This window comes from Stegostoma tigrinum, chromosome 33 (genome assembly GCF_030684315.1).
Source record: "Stegostoma tigrinum isolate sSteTig4 chromosome 33, sSteTig4.hap1, whole genome shotgun sequence".
NCBI classification, from domain to species: Eukaryota; Metazoa; Chordata; class Chondrichthyes; order Orectolobiformes; family Stegostomatidae; genus Stegostoma; species Stegostoma tigrinum.
The window spans coordinates 7,223,891-7,236,814 of NC_081386.1; the positions used below are offsets into that span (position 1 = coordinate 7,223,891).

At 39.6% G+C, this 12,924-nt stretch overlaps 1 protein-coding gene across 1 annotated transcript in view; it reads right to left on the reverse strand.

The window, feature by feature from the left end:
• The window catches only part of adamtsl3 (ADAMTS-like 3), a 582,072-nt gene that overhangs the window by 509,237 nt on the left and 59,911 nt on the right, over positions 1-12,924 (reverse strand). The window lies entirely within an intron of this gene.

Sequence of the window (12,924 nt, forward strand, 5' to 3'; positions counted from 1 at the left end):
GCCTTTAATTGAACTGTGATGAAGTTTTGCTTTATTTTCCCCCTTCTTATTTATGACTTCTGTCATTAATTTAGGCAATGTGGTATGGCAACTTATAAAACTTTTCAGTGTTTTTTTTGTAAAAACGCAAGTGACAACAGATTACTACTCCACCTTCAAAGCTTGGCTCTGTCAGTTAACATATAAAACACAATGATTTAATGCAACAAATAACACTTACTCACTGAGTAGACTACACAGTCTTTACGTGCTTTGTGCCCCAACTCAACTCTTAGGCAAAGCCCCACATGCCTCCCCCAGATTCCCAACTCCATTCCTAATTGGACACAGATCACATGACTCCTCCATCAGCAATCATCTTAAAAGGAAACTACTACAACAATGTAACATGCAAATCATAGTGTTAAGGTGACAGGTCCATGAATTAAATCAAGATCAATTCATCCCATGACTCTAAGGATTGGCAGTGTTTTAGAATTCTGCAAAGGAACACCAAAACATTTAAGAAAGGGAAAGTATAAATATGGGAATAAAAAGCATAAGAACAGACTGTAAAAGGAATAGATTAGCAAAAACAAATGTCATTGGATAATAGTTAGAGAAGTCAGAATAGTTGATCATCAGAGTAAGGATGCATTGAGAAGCTCAACAAATTCTTGTAACCATTGGCAAAGAAGAAAATACTAAGATCCTCCTAGAAAGAATGGAAAATCAAAAGATTTGTGGAACGAATAAGTGTAAGATATTTATATTAGTTAAAAAAGATCAGAAAAAAGAAATTAATGGGACCCAAAGTAGATAAATTCTCTTGACTTGTTGTAAGACATGGCTGGAGAGTTAGAAGATGCATTCAGTGTAATCTTCAAAATCCTACAGACCCAAGAATGGTTCCTGGAAATTGGAAGTTGGCAAACATGACTCCACAGTTTTAGGAGGGGGCGAGAAATTGGGAATTTCAGATATGTTAGTCTCACAAGTTGCAAGACAAATGGGGTAATCTAAAATAAAAGACGTGATAACAACATACCTAGCAGATAATGCTATGACTGGGCAGAGCAAATATGGATTTTTGCAAGAAAAGTCATGTTTGACAAGCCAATTAGATTATTTTGAAGGCATAATGAGCAGAAAAGCTAAGACAGAACTGAAAGTTCTGATACATTTAGATATTCAGAAAGCTTTTAATAAGGTCCTGCACAGGAAGTTAGAAAACAAAATTCGAACATCTGAAGCCTGGGGAATACACTGGCACAGATTGAGAACTGGTCAATGGTCAGAAGAGAGGGAGTAGGGAAAATATATTATTTTCAGTTCAGTAGGCAATAGGGAGTAATTCAAGCTAGATGTGAGCATTAAGTGTAATATTTCCAAATTTGCAATTGACGCAAAACTAGGTGGAAATGAGAGATAGGAGGGGGATATAAGGGTGCATCAAGGAGATTTGGAGATGCTGAGCAAGTGGGCAAAAAAATAGAGTACAATGTGGAGGAAAAGGAGTTTATCCATATTGATAGGAGAGTCAGAAATGATTCATATTTCTAAGCCAAGCAAGTGTTGAACTTCAGAGGAATCTGGTGTGCTTGTTCACAGATCACTGAAAGTTAGCCCGCAGGTGCAGCAAGCGATTGCGAAGGTAAACTGGCATGTGGGTCTTTGAGAGACAATGGGAACTGCAGATGCTGGAGAATCCAACAAAACAAAGTGTGGAGCTGGATGAACTCAGCAGGCCAAGCAGCCTCTCAGAAGTACAAAAGCTGATGTTTCGGGCCTAGACCCTTCATCAGAAAAAAGGGTCTACTGATGAAGGGTCTAGGCCCAAAGCATCAGCTTTTGTGCTCGGCCTGCTGTGTTCATCCAGCTCCACACTTTGTTCTGTTGGTCTTTAATAACAGAGTTGAGTATTGAAGTAAAGATACCTTCCTGTAATTATATAGAGCCTTAGTCAGACCCTACCTAGATTATTTTGTGCAGTTTTGAACCAGTCACCGACAGAAACACATATTTGTCATAAAGGCAGCACAACAAGGTTCACCAAACTAAATTTCTGGAATGGAGGGAACGTCCTACAAGAAAGAATTAAATAGGCTGCATCTACATTCTCTTCAGATTAGAAGAATGAGGGTGATTTCATTTAAAACACAAAACTCTTACAGGGTTCGACAGGACAGATGCAAGGATGCGTCCCCTCGCTGGGAGATTCCAGGGTCAGGGATATAAGATCAGAATGCGAAGAGGAAGTAGGTCATACAGAACTGAGACAAAGATGCACTTCTTTACCCAGAGTGACAAATCTTTGGAATTCTCTGGCTCAGGAGGGTGCTGGGAGCTCAGGATTTGAGAAGGTTCAAGACTGAGATCAGTTGATTTCTAGATATTAGAAACCAAGTGATATGAGTGTAATGCAAGATAAATGATAACGAAGTCGAAGATCAGCCATGATCTCTATGAATGTTACAGCAGGTTCCAAGCGCTGAATGATCTACTCCTGTAGCTATTTCTCATGTTTTCTCAGTCCCATGTGCTGTTTTTACTTATCCAATTCTAAATGGTAGCTTAAATTATCACACAAAATAATTAATTAGTCATTCAGGCATCAACAACTAAAGGTAAACAGTATGAAACCATCCATTGTCATTCAGTCACTGCAAACCTCCCCTATATCCTTAATGCGTTAAGATTCAAAATTGGTATACAAACAAATGAAGTACCGCATAATATAAGAAAAGCGGAATGAAAACTGCAAAGCATGATGTGCTTTTATTCTGTAGCCACCAAAGCATCACTCTCCCAGCAGTCTGACCACTTACTGATTCACTCACAGCAGCAAGATGGGCTGATATTGGATTTATTTTGCATTACATTGTAGATGTAATGCTATTGTCATGATGGCATGTATTCGCTATAACATTTCAGATACACTGCATATCATCAACATGTGCTGTTCCTCATAAATTTGAATTGTTTCATTTGGACATGAACGACCATTGACCGAGCCTGTGGTACTTTCAGTTACTGTTGCTGCAGTGGCTGAACACTTTTAGGATCTTGATTTTAAAAATAAATTAAAATTTAAAAAAACAATTTTTTTTAATGAATCCTACTCAAACGTCAAAAAAACTTACAAAACGTTGTCGGTTAGTAACCTCCCATCCTGTAAAAGGTGAAGTTTTAAGTGCTTTAAATTTCTTCAGGCAAAAAAGTTTCAGAAAAGCTGACTGCATAGCTTAATTACAAATATCTGCATACACTATGGACCTTTGTAATTAATTTTATTACTGTAATAATTACAAAGTAAGAGTTAATTAATTAAAATTAAAACTTAATTTAGTTATTAAGTGGCTTTGTAATTTATTTTTGAACTTAATTCCTTTTCTCAAGTGACAAAAAAAAGTTGGATCACGAATACATTGTTTATACAATCAACTCTCTGTTAACAATCTTTTTTTAAATAAGAATATTTTTCCTTTAACATGCATGCTTTCAGTAGGGTTACACATTCTGATATTTTATATCTGGACCAAAGACATTGGCTTCTAACAAAGACAGGCATATGCATTCAATCGATCTTTCCTGTTAAAACTAGATGCTTTATTTTTATAATGTCTCGTGAGGTTGCACACTGGCAAATCAAACCCCTGCTATTCCTGGAGTTGCAAAAAAATTGTAAGTTTTATAAAAGTACAGCTTTTTAAAAATCTTTTTGACCCCAGGTGACAGAAGGCACAGGCCACATTTCTGTGCTTAATCAGAATTACCATTTATTATGAATGAACAGATTCCAGCTACAGGTCATGAATTATGAACCGTAAAACTCTAAGCACCCTATAAAAATCCCCCTGCCTATACATGTATCGACAAACACACAAAAAGGGCGTCAAAGGCAGAGGGAAAAGCTAAGAAGACAATTCAATGGTACTTGCCCACAAGGTTCACTCAGACAATCCTTTTTGCTCTCAGGACTTGCTAACGCTCAGTCTTTCTTCTCCAGGCACCTCCACTTGCTTGCAGAAGGCAAAGACTGATGGGTTCACACTTAGAAAGTTTCAAATGTAGTGGTTAAAAGCCACAGCTTATGACAACAATGAAGGGAAATAAAAACCAAAACTGCTAGAGCAATTCAGCAGGTCTGGCAGTACCTGTGGAGAGATGGCAGAGTTAACTCAACAACTGAACAAGGGTCATTCTACATGAAAAATGAAACACATTTTTTCTGTGCAGATGCTGCCAGGTCCATTGAGTTTCTCTGTCAATTTCACTTTTGTTTTCACTTTTAATTTCAGATGTCTAGCATCTGCAGTAATCTGCTTTATGAAGGAAAACAAACTGGCTTTCTCCAGGCTTAGCTTTTCTTTTATGGCAGACAGGACAGTCCCTTCCATTCCAGGAGACCAATGGTATCTAACTAAATATTCAAACCCACAAGCTGTTCAACTGCCATTGTCGTTGATAAAGGCTTTCTGCTTGCCATTGTTCTGTGGAATGGTGACCATTTGTCAATCAGTAACTTGTTGCCAGCTGAATTTCACACTGAGCACATTCCCTTGTTGCACCTCATCTACAACCAAACCTCCCCCGCTGCTTCAGCGAACAGCAATGCAAACACCACTTACAATGAGCATCAGTAAACTACTTTTAAAAATTGCAGCTATCCTTTTCACAAACTTTAGCTTCCATAACACTCCTTTTCTCACTTCAGCCCTTAATCAAAAATACATTAAAAGCAGCAGCAGTTCCAGTCTTTACAATGCACAACTAACAAACAGTACTTTGCATTTTGTATTTGAACTAATGTACCTTTAAATGTTGTTTCTCTCTAACTACTTTGTACCTAAGTTTTTTTTGTACCTAAGAAGGCACTGTATATGTGACACTGTACACTTCTCACTGTGCCCCTGTATTTGAATACAGGTGACCACTAAATCTAATGTATGATAGGGCTGAATTGTTAAGTAAATTTATTCATTGGGTGTTCATACCACTCCACAGGATTCTTTAAGAAATGGGTGGCAGTGGCTTCATAAACAATTAATCACTCTTAATCTATCCACTTACAGAAAAGTATCTTTGACAACATCAGATAAGGAACAGTTCTCACAGAAGCTAACTGTAACATAAGATGGCAAGGAATTGCAGTCCATAAGCATAGAGATTTGTTTCCCTCAAACCAAATAACTATGTCAACTAAAGATTCCCTTCACCAACTCCTCCAGAACGTTTCATGATTTTTTTTGCTGCACAGCTAGAATCATGTTATTCTTGGTAAAGGTTTTATTTGTTATTGATCTGTTAGCTGATAGATGAGATCTAAGGCACATTTATCAAAGTGGCAGTATATTGAGCATGTATCCCAGCAGGATTATTTATTACTTTAGATATTTCTAACCAGTTTTCATCATTTATTTTGGCACAATTTGGCTCTTCTTCTGAAACAAAAAAAACTTGAATACCACCACTGCTGGTGGACTCTATATCACAAATCCCACTATGTGCAATCAATTTTATTGCACAGTCACAGTTTGAAAGTATGCACTAAAAGGTTTAAAAGTTTGAAACTGTTCTCCAGCTCTGTTTTTATTCCTGATGTGTAAAACGTTTGCAACAGTAAAGCCCCACAACCAAAAGAAATGAAACTAACTAATCAAAAGCACAATGAAAATTCAGGGATTTGGTTGGAATCATTTGCTCTAGTGTAATGTAGAAAAGACTTGTAAAATCTTTGCCCACATTGGAGAAGAGTATTTCAGAAATCCTTGAATTTCATCTGCTGCCCACACATGTCTCCATTTTCACAACAGCCAGTTAGTCAATGATCCACTTTCTATTTAAAGAAATCTATATGTAGCACACAACAGATTCATGAGCACATAAAACTATCTTGCAAATTTACTCATCCCACCATGCTCCCATTGGGGAGCAGACTTGATTCCAATCCAACAAGATAGTTTATGTTCCCACTACAGCGGCCAAACAAATTGCTCAAATGGTGCAGCAAGAGGCCCACACCACTTCCGGAAGCAATTGGAGATGAACTGCCTGAACTGTTCTGCCAAAACCGAGAGAAGAAAACAAACAACAAACCATTCACAATTTTAGAACTAACTCTTGGCAAAGTACCTGTACTAACATCAATGCACTTGTTTTCAATTTTCCCCCTCCTCTAATTGCTAAATATGCTTTTAAGTTAATTAGGTTAATGACCCCGGTAAAACAAAAGGGATTTGATACAGGTATATCTAGCCTCTGGACAGCTCTAATCCAAGATGATTAACCCTGTCTCAGGGATTCTCAAGAGCACAAAATGTACTTTTTTTTAAAAAAGGAATTTAGGGTGGCACAGTGATTGGCACTGTTGATACACATCGCCAGGGTCCCAGATTTGATTCCAGCCATGTGAGAGACTGTCTGTACGGAGTTTGCATGTTTTCCCCATTGGGTTCCCCCCCGCCGGGTGCTCCAGTTTCCTTCCACGGTCCATTTATTGTCACATGTAATTAATCAACGTAAAATACTTCGAGAAGTATATCCCATCATGATGAATCAGTGGCATTATCATTAACTTAAAAAAAATTTTTAAAAAAAAGATAAATTTAGAGAAAGTCTAAATTTTTCTTCTCTGCTGCTACAGTCCCATTCCAGGCGCTGGTTAGGAGGAATGGCTGTGCTAAATTGCCTCATGTTATGCAGGATAGGTGGACTAGCCATGGTAAATGCAGGGTTACAGGGAAGGTAGGAGACGTAGGATGCTCTTCTGAGTGTCAGTGCTGACGTGATGGGCTGAATAGCTTCTATTTACACTGTAGAGATTCTATGACAAATTGCAATATTTTAACCTGGTAGCAGTCCTGAAAAATCAACATCATCTTGCTGCTGGTATTGCTACTGTCAATGACAGCCCTTTTAAAGCAAAGCAGCAAAGACCAACCTCTAATAATATTTGGCCTGACATGATATTGAGATCTTAAATAATTTCTCCTTTTACAATTCTAAATTTCTATATCCATACGCATAATAGAAACTTCCAACATAAACTAGAAACCCTGGGGTCCTACCTTCTCACCGATGAGTTCTGGGTTGCTTCAGCTTGGAATCTCTCAGGATGTCAACTTGTACTGCAAAGAAATTTTTGTATCTGAAGAAATACTTGCTCCAAAATTGCTGAAATGTACATTTAACCACATGTCAAAATTTCAAATTATTATGTAAAAATAAAGGTTTAAATATAAGATTTCCAAAGTGACAACTTGATTTACGTCTGCAATTATGCTTCATTTGAAAACCACGGTAGGTTTCCGCAATCCATGTGCAGCTCCACACGAAGAGGGAACAGCAATGAAAAATAGTAAATTGTTAAAATTTCTTCACAGAGTAGAGTCATTGAATCCCTACAATGTGGAAGGCGGCCATTTGGCCCATCAAGTCCACACCAAGCCTCCAAACAGCATCTGACCAGGCCCACCCTAGCCCTGTAGCCCTTCATTTACCATGGCTAATCCACCTAACCTGCACATCCCTGGACATTATGAACAATTTGGCATGGTCAATTCACTTAACCTCCACATCTTTGGACTGTGGGAGGAAACCTATGCAGATGTGGAGAAAACGTACCAACACCACACAGACGGTCACCTGAGGGTGGAATCAAACCTGGCCCCTGGCGCTGTGAGGCAGCAGCGCTAACCTGAGCCACTGTGTTGTCTCTTTCTGCTCATTTTACTATTGGTACTTTCAAAACAAATGTTTGATTTCAAGATCACAATTTGTGCATTTTTTCCACGGCTTTTCCTGTTGCATTTCTAAAGTAACAGCAGACATGTGACTTGGCGTTTTAGTGCCTTCTAAACTAGCAGTGTCAAACAAGCACTAATGGACCAGATTTCGGAGGAAGGTCACAGGTCCTACAATTCTGAGTTTGCAGATAATCCCCCTTATAACATCATGGATTAAGAGGCAAATCAAAAGCATATACCCATATTGTGCACGGTGTTGGGAGTGCACAGCTGTCATTCTGTTTGCTGGGGTCCTATAAATAGTGAAGCCAAGCCCATCCAGATATCATCATATGCAACTGAGGATTGATTCCTCAATTATTACATGAAAGTCATATTGTTGCAATATTGTTCTACATTTTTGTTTTTAGAAAGCCAGCTCACATCAGGCCAACACATGCGGGCTGTTTTCAGCTCTCTAAACCACAGATTCAACTGATGAATGTAAAAATAGCTTAATCCAGTTATAAGCATTAAACTTGACATTTCATTCCTATTATCTCCGGATTCAGTACTTTTGCACCCTCTCTCAATAAAACATGTCACGTAAAAATTGGTGACAGAATATTGAAGTTTGATCAATCGTACCAACTCCTACCTTTCAAGCAGGAATCACAGGATAATAGTATCAGAGATAATGGGAACTGCAGATGCTGGAGAATCAAAGATAATAAAATGTGAGGCTGGATGAACACAGCAGGCCAAGCAGCATCTCAGGAGCACAAAAGCTGACGTTTCGGGCCTAGACCCTTCATCAGAGAGGGTCAAGGCCCGAAACGTCAGCTTTTGTGCTCCTGAGATGCTGCTGGGCCTGCTATGTTCATCCAGCCTCACATTTTATTATCACAGGATAATATCCCAGTATGCAAATCAATTGTAGCAGTGTAACTGGTACATCGGTGAGATCCCTGAGACTCAGAATGTTTCGAAGAGCACCTGTACTGTATAAGCAACAAATGACAACACATTCCGGTCACGACCCATTTTAACTCCCCCTCCCACTCCCTGGGTGGGATGTCCATCCTGGGCCTCCTCCAGTATCAGAATGATGCCACCTGCAAACTGGAGGAGCAGCACCTCTATTCTGTCTTGGGAGCCTACAGCCCAATGTCCTAAACATGGAATTCCCCAGCTTTAAAATCTCATCACCAGCCTCATCCCATGACCAATCATCCCTCTCATCTCGCCTCCTTGACCTGATACAACCTGTCCATCTTCTCTCCCAGACCAATGACCAATCCAGACCACTCCCCACCTATCACCATCCTACCTCCCTTCCCCAGCCCCCACCCCTCCTCTCTCTTCTTTATTTCTGAGCTCCCTTCCCTGTCCCCATTTCAGAAGAAGGGTTCCAACCCAAAATGTCAACTTTCCTGTTCCTCTAATCCTGCCTGGCCTGCTGTGTTCATCCAGCTCCAACTTATCTCTGACTCCAGCATCTGCAGTTCTCGCTATCTGTGTGTTTCCTGGTCAGCCATCCTCCAGAGGGTAGCAACAAATTACGGCAGTACTTTCCCCATAAGCAAGGACCTCTCACCAGAAGTCAATGGCTCAAGCATGGAAAGTAAGGATAGGAGAAAAGAGAATTTTGATAGTGTCTACAAGGCAACTCCTATGCAATGATGGAAATAGTGACTGTGCTGAAGATAAAATAACCACGTGAAATATTCAATTGTAGGTGAGACAAAGGCAAAATATTGGAGTGACAACTCCTTTAAGTAGGTTTGTTACTGAATGATAAAATAATCAATATTGACAGACATTACTCGACCCATCATTTTACTTCTAAAACAAATAATAATTCAGTATTTCTGTCATCAAAATCAAAGTTCAGAGAAGAAATTTTCCTCCTCTTAGCTACAACATTTGCTATGAAACAGTATTTCAACAAAATCAAATATTTATGGCCCAGGCTTAAACTAAGCCAACTTCAATATTTTCAGTGTAATTTTTCAACATGCCATGTGCATATGGTACTAGACTGCCCAATGCAAATCTTTCCAGTGCCAAAACTATTAGAATGTAGACACTGAACAGCATTCAAATTTATGTTCAGCATACTGTCCTGAAAACTACTAGTAGTCTCCAGTCACTACATCACAGTCTGACACTCGCATCTAGCTCTACATAAATGTCTGAAGATACTAGTTGAGAAAGGATTCCAAACTGAGTTTTGCACCATTATTTAAACATTCATTGGATTTCAGAGAAGCAAGGTGCATTGCTTCACTTTCAGATAAGTTTCTGGAGTCTAAGTCTTTTCAATTAATAAGAATGTACTCAAGGCTTAAACTCTTAATTTGTTCAATTGTTAGCCCTTTACATGTTTAACAAATTGAGTACAAAGATAACCATTTACTGTTGGGAGATTCAATTACTAGATTTCACGTGGGTGATAACAGAATGAATTCTTCAGCAAAGTTTTATTTATTGAAAATTTTAAATAAAATCTGTTGACAATCGATATTGTCCAATGTGCAAATTAATAAAAATTTTAGTCAATATTTCATTAAGGTCTTTTACGTCTGTTTTCTTCATTTCAATGAATTATCTATCAAAATTAAAAATCAGTCACCATTATGAACACTACTCAGGTTCTGAGTAAAAGCACCAATAAAAACATGACATTACCACAAATAAAACATTAATCCTGAGGCAAGTATTTATAAGAAATTCTTCCATAAATATAGGTAAAGATCTCAATAAGGCTAAGTTATGGATGTCAACAGTGGTTAGGGTGGATTCTATGGGGTTTCATAATTCACTCTGCCATCTACCACTATCCCAATCTCTTAATTCAGTAGGTGGTTGTCCAGCATGTTGACAATTGTCATGTCAACCAGAAGAATTGTTGTCATTGTCAGTCAACATGATGTCCATTATACCCAGCAGGACTGCTTATGTTCCAGAGTCTAACCAGGGTGAAATAAGAACATTCTTCTGCATTGCTAATGCTTTTAATTCCAGGAAAATCCAAGATGGTTAGCAATCCTGGAGCTGGATTTATCATCAGCAATGTCATATAAAAATGTCTGTGCCAACGGAAACTGGACCGTAACTTAAAAGAAGATGGAACTAGATAGAGACGTAATATTATCTCAACAATGTTAGCACAATTTTTTAGTGATTTGTCAGTAAGCAATGTCACTGAAGATGTGCTTATTTTAAAAATTTATTCATGGGACTTGGTCACCACTAATAGATCATCATTTACCATCAATTCCTAATGGCCTGGTAAGCATTTCAGTGAACTATGTTGTTACGGTCTGGAGTCATACATAGGCCAGACTGGGGAAGGAGAGCAGATTGTCTTGAGAGTACAAGTATCACTCTTCGGAAAAAGTTGAGCAATCTAGTAAAAAAAAAGACGTCAATTTTTTCTTCCAGTTGGTTCCCTTGTCATGGTCAAACATGGAGACAGTGGCAGAGGAATAAATTTGTATACAAAAAGGGATACCAAGGTGTAGAGCTGGACGAACACAGCAGACCAAGCAGCATCAGAGGAGCAGGAAAGCTTGATGTTTTGGGCCTAGACCCTTCTTCAGAAATGTCTAAGACCACTATCTCATAAGAAAAAGGTATTGTTTAAGCCAGTATGGAGAAAATTATATTCAAGATTGTTCAAGCAACAGAAGGAGGGTATTACGTCTCTTGGGAATCGGCAAGCAACAGACAAAATTCTAGGTATTGGAAATCAATGTTGAGGTAAATAAAAGGAAGTTACAATTGGGTCACTTTTGAAAAAAAAACATACTGGGGAAATTACTAGAGTTTCAATGTTCTACATGAACAATCTGGATCAGAAGTTCATTTCCCAGCATGGCAGCCAGAAAATTTAAATCTGGAATTAAAAATCTTGGGCATAATTTAAATGTAGGCAACAACGGTCCCCTGCCAAACATTCGTGAACCATTTCAACTCCCCCTCCCATTCCGCAGATGACATGTCCATCCTGGGCCTCCTGCAGTGCCACAATGATGCCACCCAAAGGTTGCAGGAACTGCAACTCAATATTCTGCTTGGGAATCCTGCAGCCCAATGATATCAATGTGGACTTCACAAGCTTTAAAATTTCCCCTCCCCTACCGCATCCCAAAACCAGGCCAGCTGGTATCTGCTTCCCTAACCTGTCTTCCTCCCACCTATCCCGTCCTCCCCACTCAAGCCCCACCCCCATCACTTACCTACTAACCTCATCCTGTCCCCTTGACCTGTCCATCCTCCCTGGGCTGACTATCCCCTCCCAAACTCCCCACCTACACTCACCTTTATTGGCTCCATCCCTGCCTCTTTGACCAGCCTGTCTCCTCTCCACCTATCTTCTCCTCTGTCCATCTTCTATCCACCTCCCACACCCATCCCTATTTCTGAAGGAGGGTCTGGGCCCGAAACATCAACGTTCCTGCTCGGCCTGCTGTGATCATCCAGCTCTACACTTTGTTCACTCCCGATGATGGCTGGCATTGCCCGATGCTGAACCTTTTTGGGAGGGCCTGCCACGTTAGAAGCAAAACAATAGGGTCAATGTCCTCAGGGGTATCCGGATTTGAAATCCACAAACAATTCTGATGAGGTTTGTTATCCAGGCTACCTACATGGCAAGCCTGTGCCCCCACTTTTTTCTCTGATCTCTGCTGGGTGACTGCCAGGCACAATGAGATGATAAAGTTTTGGAGCAGATTTGTTGCTCGGCTCGCCGAGCTGGTTTCTTGTTTCGCAGACATTTTGTTACCACACTTGATAACATCCTTAGTGCAGCCTCAAATGAAGCGTTGGTGTGTTTTCCTGCCTGGCTTTTAAACTCTGGGGTCCGTTGAGATGAATTGCCTCACTTCCAGTTTTCCTTTGTAGTGGAATGTATATGGGGTCAAGTTTAATGTGTTTATTAATAGCCTGCTTCGTGGAGTGCCATGTTTCTAGGAATTCTCGTGCTTCTCTCCGCTTAGCCTGACTCAGGATCATGGTGTTGTCCCAGTCGAAGTGGTGGTTCTCCTTGTCCACGTGGATTGAGATGAGGGAGTACTGGTCATGTCTCTTCGAGACCCAAAGTCTGGAAATAAGAATCTAAATGATGGTCGTGAAACCATTACCGATTGTCAGAAAACTGATGCCCTTTAGAGAGGGTAACTACTGCCCTTACCTAGTCTGGCCTACATGT